This window comes from Pristiophorus japonicus, chromosome 9 (assembly GCF_044704955.1).
Source record: "Pristiophorus japonicus isolate sPriJap1 chromosome 9, sPriJap1.hap1, whole genome shotgun sequence".
NCBI lineage: Eukaryota > Metazoa > Chordata > Chondrichthyes > Pristiophoridae > Pristiophorus > Pristiophorus japonicus.
The window spans coordinates 198499893-198512521 of record NC_091985.1 but is presented as its reverse complement, the minus strand read 5'-3'; the positions used below and the strand labels follow the sequence as shown (position 1 = coordinate 198512521).

Here is a 12629-nt window from a genome sequence, read left to right as displayed (position 1 = left end):
CACAGCACACACAGCATCCTAACATGCAGGCTGCTCTCTCAGAACTTTCCAGAAAGCCTGTTCTGTTTAATGATTAACTATGCAGCTGCAGTACACAATACGTCCACATCCATAGTGTGGAGCTACAAGCATTACAAGCTTACAGACATTACACTTCTCCCTCCTTAATGAAAAAGACATCATAACAAGCATCATAAATAACTTACATTTTTATACATATTTACAAATTTAACTTTACCACTTGTTTTCTGTTCCGAAGAGGATACCTTTGCTGTCAAACAGAATCTTCCAAACATGGTGTTGATTTCACACTCACTTGAGGCTCATCCTGAGGAACATTTTCCTCCACGGAATTTCCTTGATTTTCATTTGCACTCACTCTAACTTCAGGCTCTTTGTTTCCCTGACTCGAACTCAGACTTTCATTCTGATTCTCTTCTGGATTTGTTGCCAGTACATTGGATTTAGGATTTGCTACTGGTGTATCAAAACTATCTGAAAATTCAGAAATAATTGAATCATTCCCACGTTCAACTCCTTCCATGTCTGTAGGTAAAATATGATCAATATGGACAAACCTAACCTGTCCATTATCAAACATCTTTACCAAATATGTGCGAGGACCACATATCTTCACCACTCTTCTGGGTAACCACTTTAACCATTTATGTTAATGGTTCTTCACTCTCACCTTCTGGTTTAATTCCACTCTTCTCTCTTTTACTCTCCCTTTATCGTGATTCTCTTTTTGTCTTAATTGTGTCTCTTCTACAGACTGTGCCAAATTTTTCTTTAATAACGAGAATCTGGTTCGTGGCTGTCATTTGAGAAACAACTCTGCTGGTGTTCTACCAATAGTTGTATGAGGAGTTTTTCGATATGTAATCAAAAAATTAGCCAATTTGTGATCCAATGACAACTGTCGTTTTCTTGGATTTGGAATTAACATTTGTTTTATGAGGGCACGTTTTACAATTTATACAGTGCGCTCTGCTGCACCATTTGAAGCAGGGTGGTATGGTGGAACCTTAGTATGTTTTACACCATTTTTGCTCGTGAATTGTGCAAATTATTCTGAGCGAAATTGTGGTCCATTATCTGAAACAATTTCTTCAGGGAGGCCAAATGCAGAAAATAATTTTCGTAAAATGTCCAATATTTTACTTGTTTTATTTTCCACATTGGAAACACCTCAACCCACTTTGAATGGCTTTCAATTACAATGAACAATTGTTGTCCATCTAACTCAGCAAAATCAATATGTAGCCTTTGCCACACCCTGGGAGGCCATTTCCATGGCTGTAATGGTACTGGTGGTGGTTGCTTGCTTATCCATTGACATGTCGTACACTGACTCACGATGTACTCTATATCTTTATCAAGACCTGGCCACCATAAATAACTGCAAATAAAACTCTTGGTCAAGCACATTCCCAGGTGCTGGTTATGGAGGTCTCCTAATAATTTGGACCTGAATATATTTATTATAACCACTCTTGCACCCCACATGATACAAGCTTTATCGACTGATAATTCATTCCGACGAATGAAGAATGGATGTGTATCTTTGTCTGTTACCTGATTTGGCCAACCATTTGCAATATACTCATACACCTTTGACATCACTGGGTCATGTTTGGTTGCTCTACCAATCTCTTCAGCTGTGACTGGCAGTTCATCAACGTATGAAAAATAAAACACTTCTTCCCTATCGAGTGTAACCTGTGATGGGGAAAGCAATCTAGACATTGCATCAGCATTATTGTGACCAGTTGATCGTCTATATGCAATATCATATGTATATGCTGAAAAAAATCATAGCCCATCTCTGCATTCAGGCTGCAGCTATGTTGGAACTGGGGACTTTGGATGGAAGATTGCTGTTAGGGGCTTATGGTCCGTAACGATGGTAAATTTACGACCATACAAGTATTTGTGAAACTTCTTGACCCCAAAAATTAATGCCAAAGCTTCCCTTTCGATTTGCGCATAATATTTCACACTGGCACTGACAGTGTGTGAAGCAAAAGCAATTGGTCTCTCCTCCCCGCTACTTAATACAGGAGAGATCACTGCCCCAACTCCATACGGAGAGGCATCACATGCTAATTTAATCTCCTGAGATATGTCATAGTGAACTAACATGGTGCTCTCTACCAATTTGTTTTTACACTCCTTGAATGCTGTTTCGCATCCTTTTGACCACATCTACTGGACCTGTTTTTTCAAAAGTTCATTCAGTGGATGTAATACCATAGCCAAATTTGGTAGGAACTTCCCATAATAGTTCAAAAGACCCAAGAATGAATGAAGTTCAGTGATATTCCTGGGAGTGAGTGCATTTCTAATTGCATCCAATTTTTCCATGGTTGGATGGAAAAGCATATTTGTCTACTCTGTACCCTAAGTACTCCACACTGAGTTTTTAAATAACTCATACTTCCAAGCAGATATTCTTGTTCTGTGCTTCTCTAGCCATTTGAGGACTTCATTCAATATTTTATTATGAATTTGCCTATTTGGTGCTGAAATTAGTATGTCATCCAAATAACATACGCCCCCTTCAATACCTTGCAAAATCTGGTTCATCACCCCTTGGAATATGGCAGGCGCTGAAGACACTCCAAACGGTAGCCTATTAAATTGATATAGGCCTAGATGAGTATTTATAGTCAAAAATGACTTGGACTCCTCATCTAGTTCAAGCTGTAAGTAGGCATTCGTAAGATCCAGTTTTGAGATGGTCTGACCACCTGTCAGTGAACAAATCTTCTATATTCAGCAATGTATTGGGGACATTACCCTCTAGAATCTGGTTTACGGTTACCTTATAATCACCACACAATCTTACCTTACCATCAGACTTAGGTACAACAACAATGGGTGTAGCCCAATTACATTGATCTATCTTACAAATAATGTTCTCAGTCTCAAGTCTTTTGAGTTCTTGCATAACTTTCTCCTTGGGTGCATATGGTACAGAACGTGGCTTGTAGTAAACCGATCTAGCGTCCTTCTGTACCCTGACACTCACCTTGAAGCCTTGGATCGGACTGCCCATTTTGCAGAACACCTTCGGATACTGCTTGATAACCTCTTCCGTTGATGAAAATCTCGTTTCCACAGAGAAAATCTTACTCCAATCCAGCTTCAGTGAGCTCAACCAATTTCTTCCCAGTAAGGCAGACTTGTCTCCTTTCACTACTATTAGAGGCAAGTTCTGAAATTGATCTTTATATTTCACCGGTACGGTGATACGGCCTACTACAGGAATTTTCTCTCCCGAGTAGCCTCGCAGCTCTATCTTGGATTTCTCCAGTTGGAAATCACGCAATATGTCACGGTACAGTGACTCTGGTACTACACTCACGGATGCACCCGTGTCAATTTCCATTGGTATCTTGAATCCCGCAACATCCATGTGGATTTTGATGCTTTCTGAATCGTTGTCCGGTAACCACGTGCTCCTGATGACATGTAACTCTAACATCTCCTCGTCCTGTTGTTGTTCTTCCATGCTATGAAGTCTCTTTGGATTTCGACTCATATCTTTGAACGCTGGACTCATAGCTTTAAAAACTGGTTTTCCCTTCAGTCGGCATGCCTTCGCAAGATGCCCAGTCTTTCTGCAGAAGAAACACTCTGCCTTCACATATGGACAACATGGAGCAGTGTGTTGTCCCAGGCACCTTTAGCACGACTTCGACGCTCGGGTAGAATTTGCAGTTTCTGAGACTTTCGGCCCTGCCCATCTTTTACTTTGAACTGCAGGTGATTTACCTCGGTTGACTGACGACCATAATCATTATTTAATTCTCGGGAATATTGTTCAGCCATGCTCATCGACCTCGCTGTCTGACAAGCAATCTCAAAAGTTAAGTCATCTGTCGTGAATAACTTCCTTCTGATCGCACATTTTTCACCCCACAAATAAAGCAATCCCGTAATGCTCGCTTTTGAAAGTTTCCAAAATTACAGTGCATCGATAGCTTTTTTTAATGCTATGATGTAATCAGCGATACTTTCATCCGCCTTTTGATTTCGAATTCCGTAACGATAGCTTTAAGCAATTTCTAACGGTTTGGGGTTATAGTGCTGCTCCAGCTTTGCTAAAATGTCTTTAGGCATTGTGTCCTTTGGCTCGTCAGGCACAAGCAGATTTACAAGGGTTTCGTATAATGCCGGACCTGCCTCCAATAAGAAGATCGCTCCCTTAAGTTCCAACACAGCCTGGTTGTGGACTGAATTGTCTGGAACTTCGGTTATGTTATTTGCAGTGAAATACATTTCTAGCCGATCCATATGCGCTTTAAAACGTTCCTGGTCGTGTCTATATTCACCCAATTATCCGATTACACCTGCCATTTTTAATCACTAGCTGTTCACACCGTGTGCTGTATTTACCTCGGATTTCTGTAGCTTTTTTCAAAGACGGAAATTTCCAAAGTCTTCTGTCGGCTGGCTGAATCCTTCACCAACAAAATTTAAGCTTTAAATATCCGAAAAATCTCATCCTCGTTCGCCAAATGTGATATCTTCACAGAGCACAGCACACACAGCTTCCTAACATGCAGGCTGCTCTCTTGGGACTCTCCAGAAACTGCCTGTTCTGTTTAATGATTAACTATACAGCTGCAGTACACAATACGTCCACGTCCACAGCGTGGAGCTACAAGCATTTCAAGCTTACAGACATTACAGTTAATATCTTTCATCGCGACATTATTAGCTTTAGCTGAAAACTTGTAAAGCAATGATTGTATGGTCCAAACGAATGCATACCAGGTTGTAAACCTGTGTAATGTTGAATACATCCACGAATGGAGCATCAGGATTTATTATGAGGGTCTTGGTTCCAAGTCCCTGTGTCAGCCGTTGCTTTTCTCAATGAAGACAACACCCAATTTACACGAGAAAGTTGTGACTTTAGAAAATACCCTCTATTGTAAAAAAACAATCGTGCTGTGACAAATCGTGAAGATACATTAATGAGATCAATGTGACAGTCCCATGTTTCATTGAGTAGCCTGAAAGCAGGAATTGAGACTTTTAATTTAAAAGCATCACCTGAATAGGGACTTGAACCCTAAATCCCCAGATTAAAAGTCTGATGATTTACCGACTGAGCTATCCAGGCCCTTGACAAAAAAGAGACCGCGCCCTTCACTTGCTGACATTGCACATTACATCATTCTCCTGCTGTACTGATCCCGTCTGAACAGCACATTTCTCTCGCACACCCACACTTCACAAATATGCCCTGGTTATCGACCCTCCTGCCACTGGAAACAGTTTCTCTTTATTTACCCGAGAGCAGCCTTCGGCCGCCTGAGAAGAAGAGTGTTTGAAGACCAGGCCCTCCAATCTACCACCAAGCTCATGGTCTACAGGGCTGTAGTAATACTGCCCTCCTGTATGGCTCAGAGACATAGACCATGTACAGTGGACACCTCAAGTTGCTGAAGAAATACCACCAACGATGCCTCCACAAGATCCTACAAATCCCCTGGGAGGACAGACGCACCAACATCAGTGTCCTCATCCTGGCCAACATCCCCAGCATTGAAACACTGACCACACTTGATCAGCTCCGCTGGGCAGGCCACATAGTTCGCATGGCAGACACGAGACTCCCAAAGTAAGTGCTCAACTCGGAAATCCTTCATGGCAAACGAGCCAAAGGTGGGCAGAGGAATCATGACATGTGTAATGTCCTTACACACTATTATAAATTCACATGAGGCATATTCTGCAGACAGGGTCATTCTGTGACCTGAACCTTTATTCACAGGACCAAGAAGTGAATACCCTGCGTGGGACCTCCCTTTATATGCCTGGATGACCAGGTGAGGAGCGTCTCCCACATGTGCACCCCCTGTGGTGAAGGTGTGCATTTCTTAGGTGTATACGGTATGCAGTGTTGTTACATGAAGGTTACAGTTGCATGAAGGTTACCTACATGACATCACCTCCTCCCCCCCAACGTCTTCTGGGGTCAAAGATTAAGTCTTTCAGGCGGTCGACGCACTCTCGTGGAGTGTCGCAGTTGGGGCTCTGGTCATTGAGCCTTGGCATGAGTCTCTGTCCCCTGTGGTGATTCTGGCTTGTCCGGGCTGGCCGCAGGGACTGTGCATGCTGCTGAATGTTCTTGTTGCTCGTTCACTGCTGGTGATGTGGGCAACATCTCATGATCTTCCTCAGGCTCCTCAGTGTCCATGCTGAACCTTTTTTTTACTTGGTCCAGATGCTTGCGACATATCTGTCCATTGTTAAGTCTGACCACTATGACCCTATTCCCCTCTTTGCCAATTAGAGTACCCTCAAGCCACTTGGGCCCCAAAGCGTGATTAAGAACAAATACAGTGTCATCAATTTCTATACATCTCCCCTTTGAGTTACGGTCATGGCACTCATTTTGGGATTGGTGCTTGCCCTCAACAATGTCTGACAGGACAGGATGAATGAGGGTTTTAAATGTACGTTTCATGAGTAGTTCTACGGGCGGGACTCCCATGAGCGAATGCGGTCGGGACCTATAGGCCAGCAGGAGGCGCGATAGACGGAATTGAAGGGAGAGTCCTTGAATCCGGAGCATGCCCTGTTTTATGATTTGGACCGCACGTTCTGCCTGGCCATTGGAAGCCGGCTTGAATGGTGCTGTCCGGACATGTTTGATGCCATTACCCGACATGAACTCATGGAATTGCTAGCTCGTGAAACACGGTCCGTTGTTGCTAACCAAGATGTCCGGCAAGCCCTGGGTCGCAAAGACCGCACACAGACTCTCCACAGTGGTGGATGCCGTGCACGAGTTCAATATGATGCACTCGATCCATTTCGAGTATGCATCAACAACAATGAGGAATATTTTTCCCATGAACGGGCCTGCATAGTCTACATGAATACATGACCATGGCCTGGTGGGCCAGGGCCACGGGCCGAGTGGGGCCTCCCTGGGGACATTACCCAGCTGGGCACATGTCGTGCACCTGCGAAAACAGTGTTCAAGGTCTGAGTCAATTCCCGGCCACCATACATGTGACCGGGCAATGGCCTTCATTAGCACGATGCCTGTGTGCTTGCTGTGGAGTTCCCTGATGAATGCTTCCCTTCCCTTCTGGGGCATGACTAACCGGCTGCCCCATAGTCGGCAGTCGGCTTGGATGGAGAGCTCATCCATCCGTATGTGAAACGGTCTGACCTCCTCAGGGCATGCTCCGTGTGCGGGCGCCCAATCCCCAGTCAGGACACATTCCTTAATCAAGGATAGGAGGGGGTCTCTGTTTGTCCAGATTTTGATCTGGCGGGCTGTGAAGGGGGTGCCTGCGCTGTCAAAGGCTTCAACGGCCATGACCATCTCAGCGCTTTGCTCCGCTGCCCCCTCAGTGGTGGCCAGTGGAAGCCTGCTGAGCACAGCAGCGCGATTTTCGGTGCCTGGCTGGTGCCGTATGGTTTACGCAGCCAGCATGAGAGCCCATCGCTGTATGCGAGCTGATGCATTGGCATTGACAGCTTTGCTGTCTGACAACAGGGATGTTAACGGCTTGTGGTCCGTTTCTAAATCGAACCTTCTACCAAAAAGGTACTGGTGCATCTTTTTCACCCCGGAGACACATGCGAGTGCTTCCTTTTCAACCATCCCATATCCCCGTTCTGCTTGGGAGAGCGACCTGGAGGCATAAGCCAGAGGTTGGAGTTGGCCCTCATCATTACTCTGCTGCAACGCGCACCCAACCCCATAGGATGATGCATCACATGTCAAAACTAATTTCTTGCAGGGGTTGTACAGAATGAACAGCTTATTAGAACAAAGCAGGTTCCAATTGAAAGCCCGTTCCTGACACTCCCCCCAAAACCAATCGCAACCCTTACGCAGGGTAGCAGCTCCAACAATGTGCTTAAGTTTGGCAGAAAGTTCCCGAAATAGCTCAAGAGTCCCAGAAATGAACGCAACTCCGATGTGTTGCCGGCCTGGGCGCACGACGAAACGTCTCCGTTTTGGATTCGATAGGCTGGATCCCATCTGCGGCAACCCTCCTGCCCAAAAACTCGACCTCTGGAGCCAAAAACACACACTTGGACTTCTTTAGTTGCAAGCCTACCCAGTCCAGTCGGCGTAGCACCTCTTCCAGGTTATGGAGGTGTTCCTCGGTGTCTCCAACCGTGATAAGGATGTCGTCCTGAAATACGATTGTTCCAGGGATGGATTTGAGCAGGCTTTGCATGTTCCTTTGAAAGATAGCGGCCGCTGATCGAATGTCAAACGGATACCTGTTGTAGACAAACAGCCCCTTGTGTGTGGTGATGATGGTCAGAAGCTTGGATTCTTCAGCCAGTTCCTGGGTCATGTCGGCTGAAGTGAGGTCCAACTTGGTGAACAGCTTGCCGCATGCCAGCGTGGCAAAAAGATCCTCCGCTCTCAGAAGCGCATATTGGTCTTGTAGTGACACTCGGTTGATAGTAGCCTTGTAGTCGCCACAGATCCTGACCGAGCCATCCGTTTTTAAGACAGGGACGCTTGCCCAGTCGCTGAATTCAACGGGCGAAATTATGCCCTCTCTTATCAACCTGTCCAACTCACTCTCAATTTTCTCCTGCATCACATATGGCACAGCTCTGGCTTTGTGGTGCACTGGTCTGACGTCCAGGGTGATGCGTATCACTACTTTGGTACCTTTGAAAGTTCCGACACCAGGTTGAAATAGTGACTCAAATTTCTGTAGGACCTGTGAGCATGAACTTCGCTCCAAAGATGAAATGGCATGCACATCCCCCCATTTCCAGTTCATCTCGGCTAGGAAGCTCCTCCCCAAAAGCACGGGACCATTTCCTGGGACAATCCAGAGTGGCAGCCATTACATGTGACCACCAACATTGCACTGCCTAGCACTGGGATGATCTATTTGGTGTACGTCCGTAATTGCATGTCAATGTGTTCTAGTTTGTGTCTGCTAGCTTTGAGTAGCCATAGTTTCTCGAATTGTTGGATACTCATAAGTGACTGGCTGGCCCCTGTGTCCAGCTCCATGCATACCGGGATGCCGTTTAATCGGACTTTCAACATCGTAGGTGGCGTTTTTGTATATGAGCTGTGGATGTTTTCCACATGAACCCGCTGAACTTCAGCATCCATTGCTTTGTGCCAAGCATCAACCTGCCTTGCAGACCCCTCTTCTGGTTCATCTGCATCGTAAATTAGCCTCGCTGCGGGCTTCCTGCACATTCTGGCTAAATGTCCACTGTAGTTACAATTTCTACAGATAAATTGTTGAAATCTATAGGTTTTTGCAGCATGAGCTCAGATCGTTGTGAACAAAAGGGCTGTTACCAGGCATTCCTCTCTGATTGTCTCTTTGATTACTCTTTAGCACTCTGTTCATGGGTGTCAATGGCCCCATCCCGTGTCGCATTGTCCACCGCGATGGCATAAATGTCCGTTCAACCTGCCATTGTCTCTGTTGAGGACCCACTCTAGAGTCTGTTGCTGCCTGGCTGGTGTCGAAATGCCCTTGCCTGCCTGCGGGGCTCTGAGTCGCGTTTACCATGTTAAATCACTGATCCATCGCCACGTTGGAAGCAGAGTTGCGCGCATATATTATCTTGGTTTCCTCCTCCCCCGCCATGAAGATCTGAGCCATCAACGCCGCCGCTTCCAAGGACAAGTCCTTGGTCTCAATTAGCTTTCTGAAAATCCTGGCATGACCAATGCCCTCAATAAAGAAATCCCGTAACATCTCCCCCCTGCAGGCATCTGTGAACTTACAGAGGCTGGCCAAGCGCCGAAGTTCCGCAATGAAGTCCAGTATGCTCTGTCCTTCCCGACGTCGGTGTGTATAGAATCGGTGTCGGGCCATGTGTATACTGCACCGGTTTGAGGTGCTCATCATTCAGTTTGCTGAGCTCTTCAAAGGTTTTGTCCGCCGGCTTCTTGGGTGCGAGCAGGTCTTTCATCAGTGCGTACATCTTCGGTCCACAGCTGGTCAGTAGATGCGCCCTTCGCTTGTCAGCCACTGCATCTCCCAGCCAGTCCTTCAAGACAAAACTCTGCTGGAGCCTTTCAACGAAATCGTCCCAGTCCTCACCAACACAGTACCGTTCCTCTGTTCCACCAGTGGCCATTCTCGTGAGTCGTTGATTCCCGTTTCTTGTCACCAAATGTAATGTCATTACACACTACTATAAATTCACACGAGGCACATTCTGCAGACAGGATCACTCTGTGACCTGAACCTTTATTCACAGGACCAAGAAGTGATGACCCTGCGTGGGACCTCCCTTTATAGACTGGATGACCAGGTGAGGAGTGTCTCCCACAAGTTCACCCCCTGTGGTCAAGTTGTGCATTTCTTAGGTGTATAGAAACATAGAAACATAGAAAATAGGTGCAGGAGTAGGCCATTCGGCCCTTCTAGCCTGCACCGCCATTCAATGAGTTCATGGCTGAACATTCAACTTCAGTACCCCATTCCTGCTTTCTCGCCATACCCCTTGATCCCCCTAGCAGTAAGGACCTCATCTAACTCCTTTTTGAATATATTTAGTGAATTGGCCTCAAAACTTTCTGTGGTAGAGAATTCCACAGGTTCACCACTCTCTGGGTGAAGAAGTTCCTCCGCATCTCGGTCCTAAATGGCTTACCCCTTATCCTTAGACTGTGACCCCTGGTTCTGGACTTCCCCAACATTGGGAACATTCTTCCTGCATCTAACCTGTCTAACCCCGTCAGAATTTTATATGTTTCTATGAGGTCCCCTCTCATTCTTCTGAACTCCAGTGAATACAAGCCCAGTTGATCCAGTCTTTCTTGATAGGTCAGTCCCGCCATCCCGGGAATCAGTCTGGTGAACCTTCGCTGCACTCCCTCAATAGCAAGAATGTCCTTCCTCAGGTTAGGAGACCAAAACTGTACACAATACTCCAGGTGTGGCCTCACCAATGCCCTGTACAACTGTAGCAACACCTCCCTGCCCCTGTACTCAAATCCCCTTGCTATGAAGGCCAACATGCCATTTGCTTTCTTAACCGCCTGCTGCACCTGCATGCCAACCTTCAATGACTGATGTACCATGACACCCAGGTCTCTTTGCACCTCCCCTTTTCCTAATCTGTCACCATTCAGATAATAGTCTGTCTCTCTGTTTTTACCACCAAAGTGGATAACCTCACATTTATCCACATTATACTTCATCTGCCATGCATTTGCCCACTCACCTAACCTATCCAAGTCGCTCTGCAGCCTCACAGCATCCTCCTCGCAGCTCACACTGCCACCCAACTTAGTGTCATCCGCAAATTTGGAGATACTACATTTAATCCCTTCATCTAAATCATTAATGTACAGTGTAAACAGCTGGGGCCCCAGCACAGAACCTTGCGGTACCCCACTAGTCACTGCCTGCCATTCTGAAAAGTACCCATTTACTCCTACTCATTGCTTCCTGTCTGACAACCAGTTCTCAATCCATGTCAGTACACTACCCCCAATCCCATGTGCTCTAACTTTGCACATCAATCTCTTGTGTGGGACCTTGTCGAACGCCTTCTGAAAGTCCAAATATACCACATCAACTGGTTCTCCCTTATCCACTCTACTGGAAACATCCTCAAAAAATTCCAGAAGATTTGTCAAGCATGATTTCCCTTTCACAAATCCATGCTGACTTGGACCTATCATGTCACCTCTTTCCAAATGCACTGCTATGACATCCTTAATAATTGATTCCATCATTTTACCCACTACCGATGTCAGGCTGACCGGTCTATAATTCCCTGTTTTCTCTCTCCCTCCTTTTTTAAAAAGTGGGGTTACATTGGCTACCCTCCACTCCATAGGAACTGATCCAGAGTCAATGGAATGTTGGAAAATGACTGTCAACGCATCCACTATTTCCAAGGCCACCTCCTTAAGTACTCTGGGATGCAGTCCATCAGGCCCTGGGGATTTATCGGCCTTCAATCCCATCAATTTCCCCAACACAATTTCCCGGCTAATAAGGATTTCCCTCAGTTCCTCCTCCTTACTAGACCCCCCGACCCCTTTTATAACCGGAAGGTTGTTCGTGTCCTCCTTCGTGAATACCGAACCAAAGTACTTGTTCAATTGGTCCGCCATTTCTTTGTTCCCCGTTATGACTTCCCCTGATTCTGACTGCAGGGGACCTACATTTGTCTTTACTAAACTTTTTCTCTTTACATATCTATAGAAACTTTTGCAATCCGTCTTAATGTTCCCTGCAAGCTTCTTCTCATACTCCATTTTCCCTGCCCTAATCAAACCCTTTGTCCTCCTCTGCTGAGTTCTAAATTTCTCCCAGTCCCCAGGTTCGCTGCTATTTCTGGCCAATTTGTATGCCACTTCCTTGGCTTTAATACTATCCCTGATTTCCCTTGATAGCCACGGTTGAGCCACCTTCCCTTTTTTATTTCTATGCCAGACAGGAATGTACAATTGTTGTAGTTCATCCATGCAGTCTCTAAATGTCTGCCATTGCCCATCCACAGTCAACCCCTTAAGTATCATTCGCCAATCCATCTCAGCCAATTCACGCCTCATACCTTCAAAGTTAGCCTTCTTTAAGTTCTGGACCATGGTCTCTGAATTAACTGTTTCATTCTCCATCCTAATGCAG

The 12629-nt window shown here is 45.8% G+C and overlaps 1 non-coding gene across 1 annotated transcript; it reads right to left on the bottom strand.

The window, feature by feature from the left end:
• Nucleotides 1-5064: 5064 nt before the first annotated feature.
• On the bottom strand, nucleotides 5065-5137 carry trnak-uuu (transfer RNA lysine (anticodon UUU)). The gene has a single exon. It is a non-coding gene; the product is annotated as a tRNA-Lys (tRNA).
• Between the last annotated feature and the right edge of the window lie 7492 nt (nucleotides 5138-12629).